Raw genomic sequence first — 16,716 nt, forward strand, 5'->3', positions numbered from 1 at the left:
AGCTATGTTGTATGCACAAAACATTTGGTGTAATTATATTATTTTATGCTAATTAAATTGCTCAGAGAAAAATATTTTATTCTTAAAAATATGTCAAAATTATTGGAACCCTAAAGATTCTTATAAATAAAATGAAACTAAATGTAATCTCCATTAACATTCTACTTTTTTAAGTTAATCTAATTTGAAGGAAGTGTATTGTGGCCTTTGATGGCTTCCCGTTTCACTGAGATATAAAAATGAGGTAACGCTCATGTAAAATCCCTTTGTCATCCATCACCATGGTAAAAGGTAATGAACTCACAAATGAAAATAGACAAATTGTTGTTGACGTTCATAAATCAAGCACTGATTTACTCTACTCCTCCTCTGTTCCTCTGGTGATGTAGAGGTTAACCCAGGCCCTGCAGTCCCCAGCATCACTCCCATTCCCCAGGCGCTCTCATTTGTTGACTTCTGTAACCGTAAAAGCCTTGGTTTCATGCATGTTAACATTAAAAACCTACTCCCTAAGTTTGTTTTATTCACTGCTTTAGCACACTCTGCCAACTCAGATGTCCTAGCTGTGTCTGAATCCTGGCTTTCACCCCTAACTATAACATTTTCCTACAAGAAAGAACTGCCAAAGGGGGCGGAGTTGCACTCTACTGCAGAGATAGTCTGCAGAGTTTTGTCATACTTTCCAGGTTTGTGCCCAAACAATTCGAGCTTCTACTTTTTCAAATCCACATTTCCAAAAACAAGTCTCTCACAGTTGCCGCTTGTTCAGCCCCCAGCTGTGCCCTGGACACCATATGTGAATTGATCGCCCCCCATCTATCTTCAAAGTTCATACTATTAGGGGACCTACAATCTAAGCTAGATGCCCTCAATCTCACACAAATGATCAAGGAACCTACCAGGTACAACCTGAAATCCATAACCATGGGCACCCTCTTAGATATCATGCTGACCAACTTGCCCTCCAAATACACCTCTGCTGTCTTCAACCAGGATCTCAGCGATCACTGCCTCATTGCCTGTGTGCTTAATGGGTCCGCGGTCAAACGACCACCCCTCATCACTGTCAAACGCTCCCTAAAACACTTCAGCGAGCAGGCCTTTCTAATCAAATTGGCCCGGGTATCCTGGAAGGATATTGACCTCATCCCATGAGTAGAAGATGCCTGGTTGCTCTTCAAAAGTTCTTTCCTCACCATCTTAAATAAGCATGCCCCGTTCAAAAAATGTCGAACTAAGAACAGATATAGCCCTTGGTTCACCCCAGACTTGACTGCCTTTGAACAGCACAAAAACATCCTGTGGCGTTTTGCATTAGCATTGAATAGCCCCCGCAATATGCAACTTTTCAGGGAAGTCAGGAACCAATATACTCAGGCAGTTAGAAAAGCTAAGACTAGCTTTTTCAAACAGAAATTTGCATCCTGTAGCACTAATTTCAAAATGTTTTGGGACACTGAAGTCCATGGAGAATAAGAGCACCTCCTCCCTACTGCACTGCACTGAAAATAGGAAACACTGTCACCACGATAAATCTACGATAATCGATCATTTCAATAATCATTTTTCTATGGCTGGCCATGCTTTCCACCTGGCTACCCCTACCCCGGCCAACATCTCAGCACCCTTGCAGCGACTTGCCCAAGCCCCCACCCCCCGCTTCTCCTTCACCCAAATCCAGACAGCTGATGTTCTGAAAGAGCTGCAAAATCTGGACCCCTACAAGTCAGCTGGGCTAGACAATCTGGACCCTCTCTTTCTAAAATGATCCGCCGAAATTGTTGCAACCCCTATTACTAGCCTATTCAACCTCTCTTTCATATCATCTGAGATCCCCAAAGATTATTAAGCTGCTGTGGTCATCCCCTTTTCAACGGGGAAGACACTCTAGACCCAAACTGTTATAGACCTATATCCATCCTGCCCTGCCTTTCTAAAATCTTCAAAAGCCAAGTTAACAAACAAATCCCCGACCATTTCGAATCCCACCGTACCTTCTCCACTATGCAATCTGGTTTCCGAGCTGGTCATGGGTGCACCTCAGCCACGCTCAAGGTGCTAAACTATATCATAACCGCCATCAATAAAAGACTGCACTGTGCAGCCATCTTCATCGACCTGGCCAAGGCTTTCGACTTTGTCAATCACCGCATTCTTGTCGGCAGACTCAATAGCCTTGGCTTCTCAAATGACTGCCTCGCCTGGTTCATCAACTACTTCTCAGATAGAGTTCAGTGTGTCAAATCGGAGGGCCTGTTGTCCGGACCTCTGGCAGTCTCTATGGGGGTGCCACAGGTTTCAATTCTCGGGCTGACTCTTTTCTCTGTATATATCAATGAGGTCGCTCTTGCTGCTGGTGATTCTCTACACAGACGACACCATTCTGTGTACATCTGGCTATTCTTTGGACACTGTGCTAACAAACCTCCAAACAAGCTTCAACGCCATACAACACTCCTTCCGTGGCCTCCAACTGCTGTTAAATGCTAGTAAAACTAAGTGCATGCTCTTCAACCTATTGCTGCCTGCACCCTCCCGCCCGACTAGCATCCCTCCTCTGGACGGTTCTGACTTAGAATATGTGGACAACTACAAATACCTAGGTGTCTGGTTAGACTGTTAGCTCTCCTTCCAGACTCACATTAAGCATCTCCAATCCAAAATGAAATCTAGAATTGGCTTCCTATTTCGCAACAAAGCCTCCTTCACTCATGCTGCCAAACATACCCTCGTAAAACTGACTATCCTACCAATCCTTGACTTCGGCGATGTCATTTACAAAATAGCCTCCAACACTCTACTCAGGAAACTGGATGTAGTCTATCACAGTGCCATCCGTTTTGTCACCAAAGCCCCATATACTACCTACCACTGCGACCTGTATGCTCTCATTGGCTGGCCCTCACTACATATTCGTCGCCAATCCCACTGGCTCCAGGTCATCTATAAGTCTTTGCTAGGTAAAGCCCTGCCTTATCTCAGCTCACTGATCACCATAGCAACACCCACCCGTAGCACACGCTCCAGCAGGTATATTTCACTGGTCATCCCCAAAGCCAACACTTCCTTTGGCCACCTTTCCTTACAGTTCTCTGCTGCCAATGGCTGGAAAGAATTGCAAAAATCACTGAAGCTGGAGTCTTATATCTCCCATTTTTAACTATAATTAAGCGTCAGCTGTCAGAGCAGCTTACCGATCACTGTACCTGTACACATCCAATCTATAAATAGCATACCCAACTACCTCATCCCCATATTATTACTTACCCTCTTGCTCTTTTGCACCCCAGTATCTCTACTTGCACATCATCATCTGCACATCTATCACTCCAGAGTTAATGCTAAGTGATATTGGTTCTTGTATTGTCCGTTTCATGAAAATATTCTGGAGATGAGCATCTTCAATATATACCCATTGTTCCTCTTTAGTGCATTTACAATATGTTGCAAGTAAAAGCTTTGGGTAGCGAGTTGATACAATTCCAAGTCTGTAAGGTTAAAACCACCCTCAGACTTAGGGACATTTAAAAAGTTTTATTTGCCCATATGAACTAACTCTGTTATGGCAGAGCATACTTTTTCAGGGAATGTCTTCAGTGGTGTAATTGGTATTATCGGAAATAAATATAAAAAGTTTAGGAGCCATGCCATTCTAAATAGGTTTATTCTAACTGTAAGATTTATGGGGAGATTATTCAATTTAATTAGATCTGCTTTCATGTTACTGAGTAATGGGATAAAGTTATCTTTATATATTTGTTGTTTGTTGTCACTTATCAAGTGTCCTAAGTATTTATTATTTGTTGTGGTCCACTTAAGGGATTGCTGTTGTTGTCCACTTATTTTTATTTTTTCCTATTGCAATTATAAAAAAAATGTTGATGTTAATTTTATATCCTGAGATTTTAGAGTATTCCGAAAATATATATATATATTTTTACCCATTTTTTCTTCCCAATTTTGTGGTATCCAATTGGTAGTAGTTACAGTCTTGTCTCATCGCTGCAACTCCCGCACGGACTCGGGAGAGGTGAAGGTCGAGAGCCATGCGTCCTCCAAAACACAACCCAACCAAGCCGCACTGCTTCTTGACACAATGCCCATCCAACCCGGAAGCCTGCCGCACCAATGTGTCAGAGGAAACACCATACACCTGGCAACCAGGTCAGCATGCACTGCACCCGGCCCGCCACAGGAGTCACTAGTGCGCAATGAGACAAGGATATCCCTGCCGGCCAAACCCTCCCTAACGCACACGACGCTGGGCCAATTGTGCACCGCCCCATGGGCCTCCAGGTCGCAGCCAGCTGTGACAGAGCCTGGGCTCGAACCCAGAATCTCTGGTGGCACAGCCTTAGACCACTGCACCACCCGGGAGGCCCTTCTGAAAATATTTTTAACAGGGGACATTGAGTTTTCAATATTAGTCAGATATATCAGGACATCATCGAAAAATAAATGTAGTTTATATTCATGTTTACCAATACCTGTTCTGTCTAATTCTTTCTGCAAGTTCAATTGCCAGTGCAAACAGGAGGGGGGAGAGAGGACATCCCTGTCTCGTACCGGTTTCTAAAGAAATGTCATCAATTTCATAATGTATTATTTGTATATATTTTTTCTTTAGGATATTTATATAATATTTTTATGAAATTTGTTATTTTAGCTGGAAAGTTGAACGTCACTCAAGACGGTTGAAAGCCTTTTCAGCATCAACAGCCATGATTGATAAATAGAGTATTGTATTCTACTAAAACATGTTTTTGCATTTGTTTGTATTTGCCTATATTAAATAAACCCTTTTTCATTCATATGTATCAAGTCTAGTAATATTTTTACCATTCTGTTGCTTATTGCTCACAATTGGCCCAGCGTCGTAAGGGTTTGGTCGGGGTAGGCCATCATTCTAAATAAGAATTTGTTCTTAACTGACTTGCCTAGTTAAATAAAGGTTAAATAAATAAAACAAATTTGTTTTGTTATTATTTTATTGTCGCAATTTATTAAAGTTATGGGTCTGTAATCTGCAGGGGACTCTCCAGCTTTTCCTGGTTTTAATATAACTGAAATAACTGTTTGATACATGGAACTTGGAAGCACTGAATTGAGTGGCATGTGTGATGTCATTTGAGTAAATAGGGTCTCTGCTTTGTTCCAGAATATCAAATAATATTATATGAGAAAGCCATCTATCCCTGGTGCTTTTCTCCACGTGAATGTTTTCAGTGTGTAATATTTATTTTTGGGTGATTTCCATTTTTAGTTATAATGTTTTTATCTGCTAATAGTTGCTTCAGGGATTAGTCGAACTGTTATTTAATTCTGATTTATATAGATTTTCATTGAAGCTTTTAAAATTGTTATTAATAGCATTGTTGTTTCTAATTAAAGCATTTGTATCCTTTTCTTCAAAAGTTATAAGTGGTTCGGCGTGTATTCATTTGTGAGGGCTGAGAGGTGTTTATCAGTTTTTTTCCGCATGAACTAGTATGCTTTATTTGAGTTTAGCCTGTAGTTGTCGGCTCTCTTCAAAAGTAAAAGATTCAAAAAGAGTCAATGTGCAGGGGCGCTGGTTAGTTGAGGTAATTTAGGTAATATGTACACGTACATGTAGGTAGAGTTAAAGTGACTATGCATAGATAATAAACAGAGAATAGCAGTAGCTTAAAAGAGGGGTCTGGGTAGCCCTTTGATTAGCTGTTCAGGAGTCTTATGGCTTGGGGGTAGAAGCTGTTAAGAAGCCTCTTGGACCTAGACTTGGCACTCTAGTACCGCTTACTGTGCGGTAGCAGAGAGAACAGTCTATGACTAGGGTGGCTGGAGTCTTTGACAGTTTTTAGAGCCTTCCTCTGACACCGCCTGGTATAGAGGTCCTGGATGGCAGGAAGCTTGGCCCCAGTGATGTACTGGGCTGTACGCACTATCCTCTGTAGTGCCTTGCGGTCGAAGGCCGAGCACTTGCCGAACCAGGTGGTGATGCAACCCGTCAGAATATTCTCGATGGTGCAGCTGTAGAACATTTTGAGGATCTGAGGACCCATGCCAAATCTTTTCAGTCTCCTGAGGGGGAATATGCTTTGTCATGCCCTCTTCACGACTGTCTTAGTGTGTTTGGACCATGATACTTTGTTTGTGATGTGGACACCAAGGAACTTGATCAAGACAAGGGAGAGGATTGTGGACAACAGTACAAGGAGGACCGAGCACGCCCCCATTCTCATCGATGGAGCTGCAGTGGAGCAGGTTGAGAGCTTCAAGTTCCTTGGTTTCCACATCACAAACAAAGTATCATGGTCGGTTGTTGTCCTGGCATCACACGGCCAGGTCTCTGACCTCCTCCCTATAGGCCTGTCTCATTGTTGCTGGTGATCAGGCCTACCTGTCATCGGCAAACTTGATGATGGTGTTGGAGTCGTGCCTGGCCATGCAGTCATGAGTGAACACGGAGTACATGAGGGGACTGAGCACGCACCCCTGAGGGGCCCCCTGTGTTGAGGATCAGCGTGGAGGATGTGTTGTTACCTACCCTTACCACCTGTGGGCGGCCCGTCAGGAAGTCCAGGATCCAGTTGCAGAGGGAGGTGTTTAGTCCCAGGGTCCTTAGCTTATTGATGAGCTTTGAAGTCACTATGGTGTTGAACGCTGAGCTATTGTCGAGTTGCAGCAAATAAAAAACACTTCTAAAGGACATCAATAAGAAGAAGAGACTTGCTTTGGCAAACACTGGCAAACACTGTGTCTTTGTGAGATGCATAGTAGGTGAACGTATGATCTCCACATGTGTGGTACCCACCATGAAGCATGGAGGAGGTGTGATGGTGTGCTAGTGCTTTTCTGGTGAAACTGTCTGTGATTTATTTAGAATTCAAGGCACACTTAACCAACATGGCTACCGTAGCATTCTGCAGCGATACGCAATCCCATCTGGTTTGCACTTAGTGGGACTATAATTTGTTTTTCAACAGGACAATGACCAAATCCCCCTCCAGGCTGTGTAAGGGCTATTTTACCAAGAAGGAAAGTGATGGAGTGCTGCATCAGATGACCTGGCCTCAACAATTACCCCGACCTCAACCCAATAGAAATGGTTTGGGATAAGTTGGACTGCAGACTGAAGAAAAAGCAGCCAACAGGTGCTCAGCATATGTGGGAACTCCTTCAAGACGGTTAGAAAAGCATTCCAGGTGAAGCTGGTTGAGAGAATGCCAAGAGTGGCAAAGCTGTTATGAAGACTCCCGAGTGTCGCAAAGGTCTAAGGCACGGCACCTCACTGCTAGAGGCATCACTACAGACCCTGGTTCGATTACAGGCTGTATCACAACCGGCTGTGATTGGGAGTTCCATAGGGCGGCGCACAATTGGCCCAGCATCGCCGGGTTAGGGTTTGGCCGGGGTATGCCGTCATTGTAAATAAAATTAAATTCTTAACTGACTTGCAAGTTAAATAAATGTTAAATTAAATAAATAAAAGGCAAAGGGTGGCTACTTTAAAGAATCTAAAATCTAAAATATATTTTGATTTGTTTAACACTGTTTTGGTTACTACATGATTCCATATGTGTTATTTCATAGTTTTAACGTCTTCACTATTATTCTACAATGTAGAAAATAGTAAAAATAAAGAAAAACCCTTGAATGACTAGGTGTGTTCAAACTATCGACTGGTACTGTATGTATTGAATACATTTTGGGTCTTGAATATGCGCTCTGCTTATTCTCCATATTCTGTCACTAAGTGTATTTTCTGTTGGTGTAATTGAGCATGATACATTAGAATGATCCGAATTTTACTATATTTTAGAACCCAGTATATTGTTGAGTGCATAAAACATTTTTATTCCAGTTTTTTATTCTTGAATGTAGTCAATTCTTGAATAGCTTTTCTTAATTTGAGAAACAACATTTTTTTTTGTATTTGGGAATGACAATCTCCAGGTGTCCTGTAAGATACTTGGTTAGATTACATTTTTCAGCCTCTTTGGAGGTTCCTTGAATTTTTTTTATTCCTATGTCTGTCTAACTTGCTGAATGCTTGACTTATCTCACCTGCTAAAATAATTGTTCCTGTCTGGGTTGGATCTAATAAAGCTTGAATTCTATCTAAAACCCCCAGGTTTGCCCCTGGGGGGGATATAAAATGAAATCAATGTGTATTTTTCCCCATATAAGGTACAATTCAAAATTAGGAAACATCTAAATCTGTATGCAGGGATATAAGGGAAAATTATGTATTCTTATTTATCAGGATGCCTACAACTCTGCTGTTACTACAGTAGGTGGCCTCTCCAACCCAGCTCCTCTTTAAAAATAACATTTCAACAACAACAAAAAATAAGTGTAGCTCTTGCAGAAAAAAACACATCTGCAGACAATCTCTTTAAATGTTCAAGAACCTTGTACTTTTTTTGCCATCATGAAGCCTGTGCATATTCCATGTAATAAGTTGGATTTTGTTGTCCTTTTCTTGAATAGAATCAAAGTTAATCTTGTGTGCTCCGTCTGTCATTGACGAACCAGATAAAACGTTTTAGCAGACATCATATGAGGGCGGTGGACATCACATGGACATGTAAGAGTCATAGTATGAATACATTGTTATTGTATGCATTACAGAAATAAAACGTGTTAACATGTAGGAACATGCAGACGGATCAAACATTTAACAGAGAACACACAAAAACACTTCTTTGTACTTTGAGGTATGTTAACCTGTTTTAATGATACTCATGAATCACTATAATCAATACAAGTTTTTATTGAGTGTACTTTTAACAAAGCTGAGATTTACTTCAAAGTGCATTCACCCCATTGCTTACACCTATCAAGGTGTTTCAGATCTACACGTGCCTATAGAGGAATGTTTTTTTTCCGAAATAAAAAATTCTGGACCCTACTCTCACATTAGTCACCCCAGTCTCACATTCTTATCAATATATGTTAATGTATGTCAAATATCTATGTTGAAAACACTATGTTAAAAGCACTGTGTGTGTGAGTATCAGTCAGTTCACCAGTCAGGGCCTTGATTGGCTCGGCAACAGTAACAAGACACACAAATGTTCTTGTAATGTTTTCATTTAACTGTCTAGAGCATTCATATCTTATATTCTGAGAACATGGTAACCACGTTCTGGTATCTTAGAAACATTCCTTGCATATCACAGGAACATTCCTATGAAAACGTCAGTTAATGACCTAATGAGACTGAATGTTCTCAAAGTTGTGGGAACGTTTGTTTGGAACCACATTATAGAGAGCGTGATAGATCCTAGTGGTCACACTTTATTTGGATAGTCTGGATAGTCCATCTGTAGATGCTCTACAGATGGTCATAATATCAACAAACTATGTGTTGATAAGCAACTACTTGCTATGTTTAGGGCTAGGGCTAGGTTTAGAATAAGGGTTAGGGCTAGGGTTAGGTTGAAGTTTAGGGTTAAGATAAGGGTTAAGGTTAGGGTTAGGGCTAGGGTTAGAGTTAGGGTTAATAGATAGATAAATGTTACTGGTAGTCTGTAGATAGTCTGCAGAGCATCTACAGATGGACTATGCAAATAAAGTGCTTCCATCCCAGCTTGAACCTCACTGGTAGAACCACATAAGTGATGGTCATGAGACCCCGCTGCTTAATGTTTGTTTATTTCCAGTTTCCTATCAGTAGGTTACTAGCATTAATCAAGTTAGATCAACCATCATTGTCAGAGCACCACAGGAGAGAGGTTTATATTGTCATTTGTTTTCTTTTAATTACTGCCCATTTCTCTTCCGTCATCAAATTAGTGCAGGGAGAGGCCACTCCTAATGGCCTTGACTTAATGATGATTACAGACAATATTGGTTTCGCCTTTCAGTAAACAGCCACTGGCTGCTGGAGAATAAATTACAGTGGGCTACAGATATATCAGAAGGCTTCAGTACAGAATTACACAAGTTTGGGCAGAGCTCTCAAAAATACTGGATTATTTTCTCCTCCAACTTCTCCTAGGTCCTTTGGGGGTCCCATGTTCTTCCCAGGGGGGCACTTGTAGCGACCACAGCTTCCCACAGGGACATGGATTATCTCCTGTCAGCTCCAGAGTGTTCCAGTGCTCAGCCCAGCCCAGCCTGCCTGTCTCATACAGGGCCTGATAATGGGAACATGGGCGCAGTGGGGACAGTCTTATCTGCTGTTAAGCTTTCCCTTGGGGAATGGAGAGGCAAAGACCACTTATTTTCTTCTTCACTCCCTTTCTCCATCCTATTCCCCCCTTCTCTCTCTTCTTCTTAGCCTTTGTCGGTAGATTATCTGGCTTAGAAACACACCCCCCAAACCCTGTCAGAACCACACAGGGGGTGAAGACTGGAGGGGAGATGGGAACATAAAGAGGGGAATAAGAGAGGGACCTCAACCACCCTATGTCCATTCCAATGCCTCTTTAGCCCCGGTAGAGAACCACTGAAAGGAATGGTTCGATAACACTGTTTCTCTGAGTTTTTGCTAATGCTCTATTTGAATATTTTTTAATCTTTGTTATTTGCCTATCAGGCTCAGAAATGTGACTAACAGACCACAGTCATAGTAATGGTAGCTTAATAGTCCATAATGTACAATTACACACCTTGTGAAGCAACATAAACTCAACAGACAACCCTTTGTCTCCACTCATATGATCCCATAGTGAACAGTCACTGCCCCCTTCTCTAACGGTACAGAGCCATCCCTACCCAATCCCTCCTTAAAGCAGCAGCCCAGACACCCCATCTGTCTGTCCTGACCTGTGTTTTGGCACATGAGGGTAAGTGTTCCAGTCTAACTGATCCTCTGGCTGACTTCCCACAGTGTTAAGGCAGTCAGTCAGGCTGCCAGCAGCCTCCCTCCCTAACAGCCCAACCCAGACATCTCTCTGTGGCGCTGCAGTATTGATATTGCATAGGGTTGCCTAGCAGGCTTTTAATGAAGGCTCAGATTGATCATGCATCAGTGGACCTCTGGATCATTCTGATTGCTATCATTTGTTTCTCCCTGCAGAGCTTGGCTTGTAATCTATATTGGGGAGCCAAGTGCACATGTACCACAGTCACACACACACACAAGTATCAACCACCTGTCAACACGAAAAAGAGAAAAACAAGAAGTTGAGGAAGGAAGACAACTTGAGGAAGAGACCAGAGAAAGATCCAGAGAGACATGTGTGCTGAATCCTATGAATCAGAGTGACTTTTCCCCCCTCTAATGTTGTCTCATTACCACCACCCCGTACCTCCACCACGACCCCCACCTCCAGCTCAGAGTGCAAAAGTAACCACAGCCCATGTCAAGGTCAGGTCTGGGGTGGGGCTCCTGCGTTTCTAATCAGGCATCCATTAGGCCCATGTCACAACCACACACAGCTGTCAGGACCCTGTGGCTGTGCTCCTTACCCTGCTACACCCACTAACTCTCTGGAGGGAGGGAGAGAGGGAGAGTGGGAGGGAGAGAGAGAGTGTGGTGGAGGTACAGTACAGCATACCCTCCAGCTAGCCCACATTTCTGTTAGCCTACTCTCAGACAGAACTACCTGTCACAAAGCAATGTAATGACACAATGCAAACATGAATCTTGCATAAGGCAATAACCCTTTCCAGTAATGAATGCAGTTGCATAATGCCATAAATTAATACTTAACCGCTGATTCAATGAAATCTTATTATTATTTTTTAATTTTTCCCCTCACATAATTTCAATTACCACTCTCTTTTCATTCCATTAAATAGGAATTAGATGAGCTTTGATGAAGATCAGCAGCCTTGCCTGTTAATTAACACAGCGTCAACGGATAGAGCACAGCCCCATCCATCTAATGAAGTAATCACCAGACCAATGGCCGTCTCCCTGCCCCTCTCTTTATAAGCTCTCTCCATTCCCCCATTCCCTCTGCTCAGATGGGTGATAAAACAGGCACAGGACATACACTCAGCTATTCAAGCATGTGAAATTCTAATAAAGGCCTATCACATTTTACTGTGCATCACACTGAGCTAAAGGTCAATTAGATTCATGGAGAAAGGGAGCGTAGCGGATGGATGTCCTCTGGTAATGAACAGCATGTAATGCAGTGTGCCACTAACGTGTGGAGCAATAAAAAAAAAGCACTAAAACCAAAATGTGGTGTGGAGGAGCCAATTCAAGCCACCATAAATCAGCCCATAAATCAGGGGTGTCAAACTCATTCCATGGAGGGCCTACTGTCTGCTGGGTTTGGGGTTTTCCTTTCAATTAAGACCTAGACAACCAGGTGAGTGGAGTTCCTTACTAATCAGTGACCTTAATTCATCAATCAAGTCCAAGGGAGGAGTGAAAACCCGCAGTCACTTGGCCCTCCGTGGAATGAGTTTGACACGTGCCATAAATCCATAATGTATAGGAACATACACAGATATGTACTGCCTTTCTATAGGGAGAGATTTATGTTTTACTGAAGCAGGATTCAATTGTTAATGACCGCTATATAAAAGCAATAGAATGAACTGTATAATCCTTAAATTGAAGTCAAATGGAAGGCTCCCTAAACTGAAACTTCCAGAAAGCGCAGCAGCAAAGGTTTATTTGCTACCACTTCATGCTTCATATAAGCCCCCAATGGTTGTTAATCATTACTGCGTGTAAACATTAAAGCAATGATGTTAGCAGCAGGAGACTTAGGGATTGGAGAAAAGGCTTTTGTGAGAATCCGGATGTAAGACATTTCAGCAACGTCCCTCAAGAAATGTGTATGTAAGATGAGTGGTAATGTAAGTGGGCATTGCAGAGACTAAGTAAGAAGGTGAGAAACTGCCTAGTGCCTCCCCCAAACACATTTAAATCAACCACCTGCCAGCCTCCCTCCCACAGACCTTCCTGGTTCATGCCTCCCATTCAGCTGATGGGAGCTCAGAGCTAGAGACACAAAGAGAAGGAGCTGCTTCTGCGTCTATCTGTCTGTCCCATAACACCAGGCTGGCAGGCTGGCACACTGAGGGGTGCCTCTGTGTGTGGCCTGTACATTGGCACACACAGGGGCTTTACTGGGATGCCTTCCTGAGAGGCGGGCACCGGGCCCAATGTTGACAAAGCCTGGTATGGCCTGCTGTCACCTCATTCTGGGTGCATCTAGTGGAAAGAATCAATTAGACCGTACTACAACAGACCACTTTTATATTTGACTTTTAATCAGTGTGCAGGAGGAGAGCAGGAGCATGGAGAGAGGAAGCAGACCAGTGTGATGAGTGGTGATGATCTGGTTAAATACGGACATGAGAGGGGATCTGATATGAATGTGCTATGAGGAAAGAATAGCACCACAACGGTCAGATTCAGGGAACAGAGAGAGAAGAGGCCCTTTGTGGTGAGCTATCAAAAGCACCTTACGCAACTGCCTGCAAGAAATGTAAAGATGACACATTTCTGGATTCAGAAAACAATCAGGCTTGGTGAAGGGACAGTGAAAAAAATAAAAAACTCAAATCACTTTAAAGTTTTGATGTGGCTGAGGCTGATCTCTTCCTTTGAAAAGTCTCTTTAAGACTTCTTTCTCAGTGTTTTCCGGCCTTGCCACAGGCCTCCTCTGGCAGAGAGGAGGGGAAGAAAGGGAGAGGTGAACAGTGCCTGCCTGCGCACCCTGGGGTTGATGTGGAGATCAGGCTTCAAACAGAATAACTCACCAAAGGGACATCATTCCCCTGTCATTCCTCTCCAGCTTTACAGACATACAGAAAGTGAAAGTTAAGCCTCTTCTTTCAGGCCACTCTTTAGCTAACAGAGATGCACCTGAGCTGCATTTCAGTTACACCAGTAAACTACTGAATGAAGGCAGTAGAAGGTGAATATAGGTGACAGACAAATGAATGTCAGCTGTAGTTTTTACAAACGATCACGAGGCTGTGAGAGGTAGGCAGCTGTGCACATATGGTTACATTTGTTCACTGCTGCTCACACAACTGCCCTACTGTTCATATGGACTAGAATAGATTCATCTGTTACCTCAGTGTTATCTGTATAAAAGAGACAGGTTTTCCAATAGGTCTACAGTCAATTTAAACAGCACAGTGTTATGTAGCTATGAATGTATCAGGTATATGATCAGTATTGGTTGCATCATGAGAATATAACAGCTCAGCTTGTGGTATAAATCCATGCGCTGAGGGAATCCCAAACCACAGAGGGTTCTGCTGTTTCAGTCATTGATTTATAACTCTTAGCTTGGACATCAATCCTGGGGGGCTGTCCCACTGATGCCCCTGTTCCTTTCTTATTCAGGGTGAGTGGCAGATGGACAGATGAGTCCACCAGAGGGGTTGTGCTGTGGTTAAAACCAACGGTCACCGCTTACTGAGACCACACAATCAACCCCAAACCTACACTATTCAGTCCACACAATTGGGCTTTGGTTTGAACATCAAAGTAGCAGAGTATTTGAGGTGAAATATGTCACTCTGAATAAAGTGGTTTGAATGTGTGAGTTCTGTCTGGTGCTGATAGACTATTCCCTATGGTACACGCTGTGGTGTTGACAGTAGCCTGCTGTGCAGTTGTCTCTTTACAGCAGCCATGGTGATGCCATACTAATGAGTTGATGCTATTTCTGCTCCATGAGATGTGTAACCAGCTATGCAACAGTCCAGTACAACATCAGATTCAATGAAGATTCCACTCCACCCACTGACAGGCTTATGATGTTCACATCAAAGATGTACCGCATACATACGCACAGAGACACAAACAAACTCATAGAAGTCAATAACAAGATGTAAACAAGTCTTACCTTCCTTTCCAAACAATGCTTCTCAAATGTTCTCTCGCAGTGTTCAGAGACCAAGGTCTGGAAGTAAACACAGAAAGTCAAGAGAAGATGAAAAAGTTCAGGAGTCAGACACAAAATAAACCCATCAGAGTATTATTGTTACCCACATGAAAAAAAGACATAGTATACTACGGTATAAATATAGTATTCACTGTAGTGTTTTTGCCGACTTTACTGTAGTATTCACGGTAGTACACTGTAGTATTTACAGTTAACTATATTATAACTACTGTAGTAAAAGAAAACTGTAGTACATACTATAGTAACCCTTAAGAAAAAAGATCGCAGTTAGAGTGCAATATAACGGCAGTACACTGCAGTATAACTAAAGTTAGAGTGCAGTATAACTGCAGTATGCTGCAAATACTGCGTCCAAAATAACACCGTTTTTTTACTGTAGTAATGTTGCAGTATAGATTCATCTGTTACCTCAGTGTTATCTGTATAAAAGAGACAGGTTTTCCAATAGGTCTACAGTCAATTTAAACAGCACAGTGTTATGTAGCTAGGAATGTATCAGGTATGTGATCAGTATTGGGTTTACTGTGTCCAAAATACCACAGTCGACTGCAGTTACTGCACTTTTAAAACTATAATCTTTTTATGTAAGGGAATTAATGTAGTGTTTTGGCGGATTGTAGTATACTGTAGTATTTACTGTAGTTTTTTTTGTGGATTGTAGTATACTGTAGTATCCACTGTAGTGTTTTTGCGTACATTACTGTAGTATTACTGTCGTGTTTTTGTTTTATTATCTTTGACCAAAAAATTGAGGCTTTTTCTTTGAGGAAATATTATTTTCTATAACCTGTTAGGAACACAGTATATGGTCTATAATTGGCATGTAGGTTTCTCAATGATGGATGGCAGAAATTGCGATATGGGGGAGGGGATTAGGCAGGGTGTATGCAAATTAAGTACTGTAGTATTGACTATAGTTAAAAAAGTTTTTTGCCGACATTACTGTATTATTTGCTACTGTGTTTTTTGCAGATAGTACTGTAGTATTTACTATAGTATTCTACAGTATACTACAACATTCAATAGTAAGTACTACACATGATCGAGGGATACTACAGTGTGAAGTATACTACTCTACGGAATACTACAGTTTACTACAGAATTCTATAGTAAACTGTAGTATTTTTTCGTGTGGGTAGTTAAAACAACTGTCTTTGTCTCCCTGTTCGGATGTCAAAGTGAGTGAATGCATCATACTGTTTTCATGCAGCCTATTCCTGATCTGGGATGCGTGTAGACCACATAAAGCAGCCTCTGTCCATACTCCATTCTGGCTCTTTTTGGTGTTCATGCGTTACTCCATTACGGCTTATCCCCAACAGATGCCATACTCTATTGTTGTTCGTCATTAACAGATGCCTTCCACCATTATGATTCCTTCCCAGCAGACGACACTCACAACCACCGCTCCTCCCTCCCAGATGACAGAGAGGTGGATCAAACGTCTGCTTTATGTCTAGATCCTATTTCACTATCAATATCATCAAATACAAAAAAAATATTTTCAGTAGACCAGCTCTAACGTCATGCACCTGTCAAAATGTCTGAGAAACAGAAATATCTCTGAACACACCACGCTCGTTCAATCAGCAAGCTCTTTAAAAACTAGGCTCTACTTCTAAAACTGTCTCCATCTCTAAAATTGTCTGTATGTCTTAAACTATCTATATTTGTTTTCTTTTTAGTGCCTGCTGAAGGCTTTGTTCTGTGCCTGGCTTTGAAGACAAGACGTGTTGACAGTGTTGAAGCTATCTTCTCTTTGTTGTGATTGGCTGGGTGTCAACGTCCAGTGTGTAAACCACTCAGCCACGTTGCCAAACCAAGCTCTTATCTCCATAAATGACAAGACTGAACACCGCACCAAACATTCTATTCCCATCGTACCGGACTCTGACCT

At 42.1% G+C, this 16,716-nt stretch overlaps 1 protein-coding gene across 3 annotated transcripts in view; it reads right to left on the reverse strand.

The window, feature by feature from the left end:
• LOC106582903 (extracellular sulfatase Sulf-2) overlaps positions 1-16,716 on the reverse strand; it is a 61,236-nt gene that overhangs the window by 29,861 nt on the left and 14,659 nt on the right. For 2 of the 3 annotated variants that reach the window (XM_014166501.2, XM_014166502.2), the window contains exon 2: positions 14,760-14,816. The exons of the other annotated variant lie outside the window; for it this stretch is intronic. The gene's annotated coding sequence lies outside the window, so the exon portion shown is untranslated. The remainder of the gene's footprint in view (positions 1-14,759; positions 14,817-16,716) is intronic. 3 annotated transcript variants of the gene reach the window in all.

Source organism: Salmo salar, chromosome ssa22 (genome assembly GCF_905237065.1).
Source record: "Salmo salar chromosome ssa22, Ssal_v3.1, whole genome shotgun sequence".
Taxonomy (NCBI): Eukaryota; Metazoa; Chordata; class Actinopteri; order Salmoniformes; family Salmonidae; genus Salmo; species Salmo salar.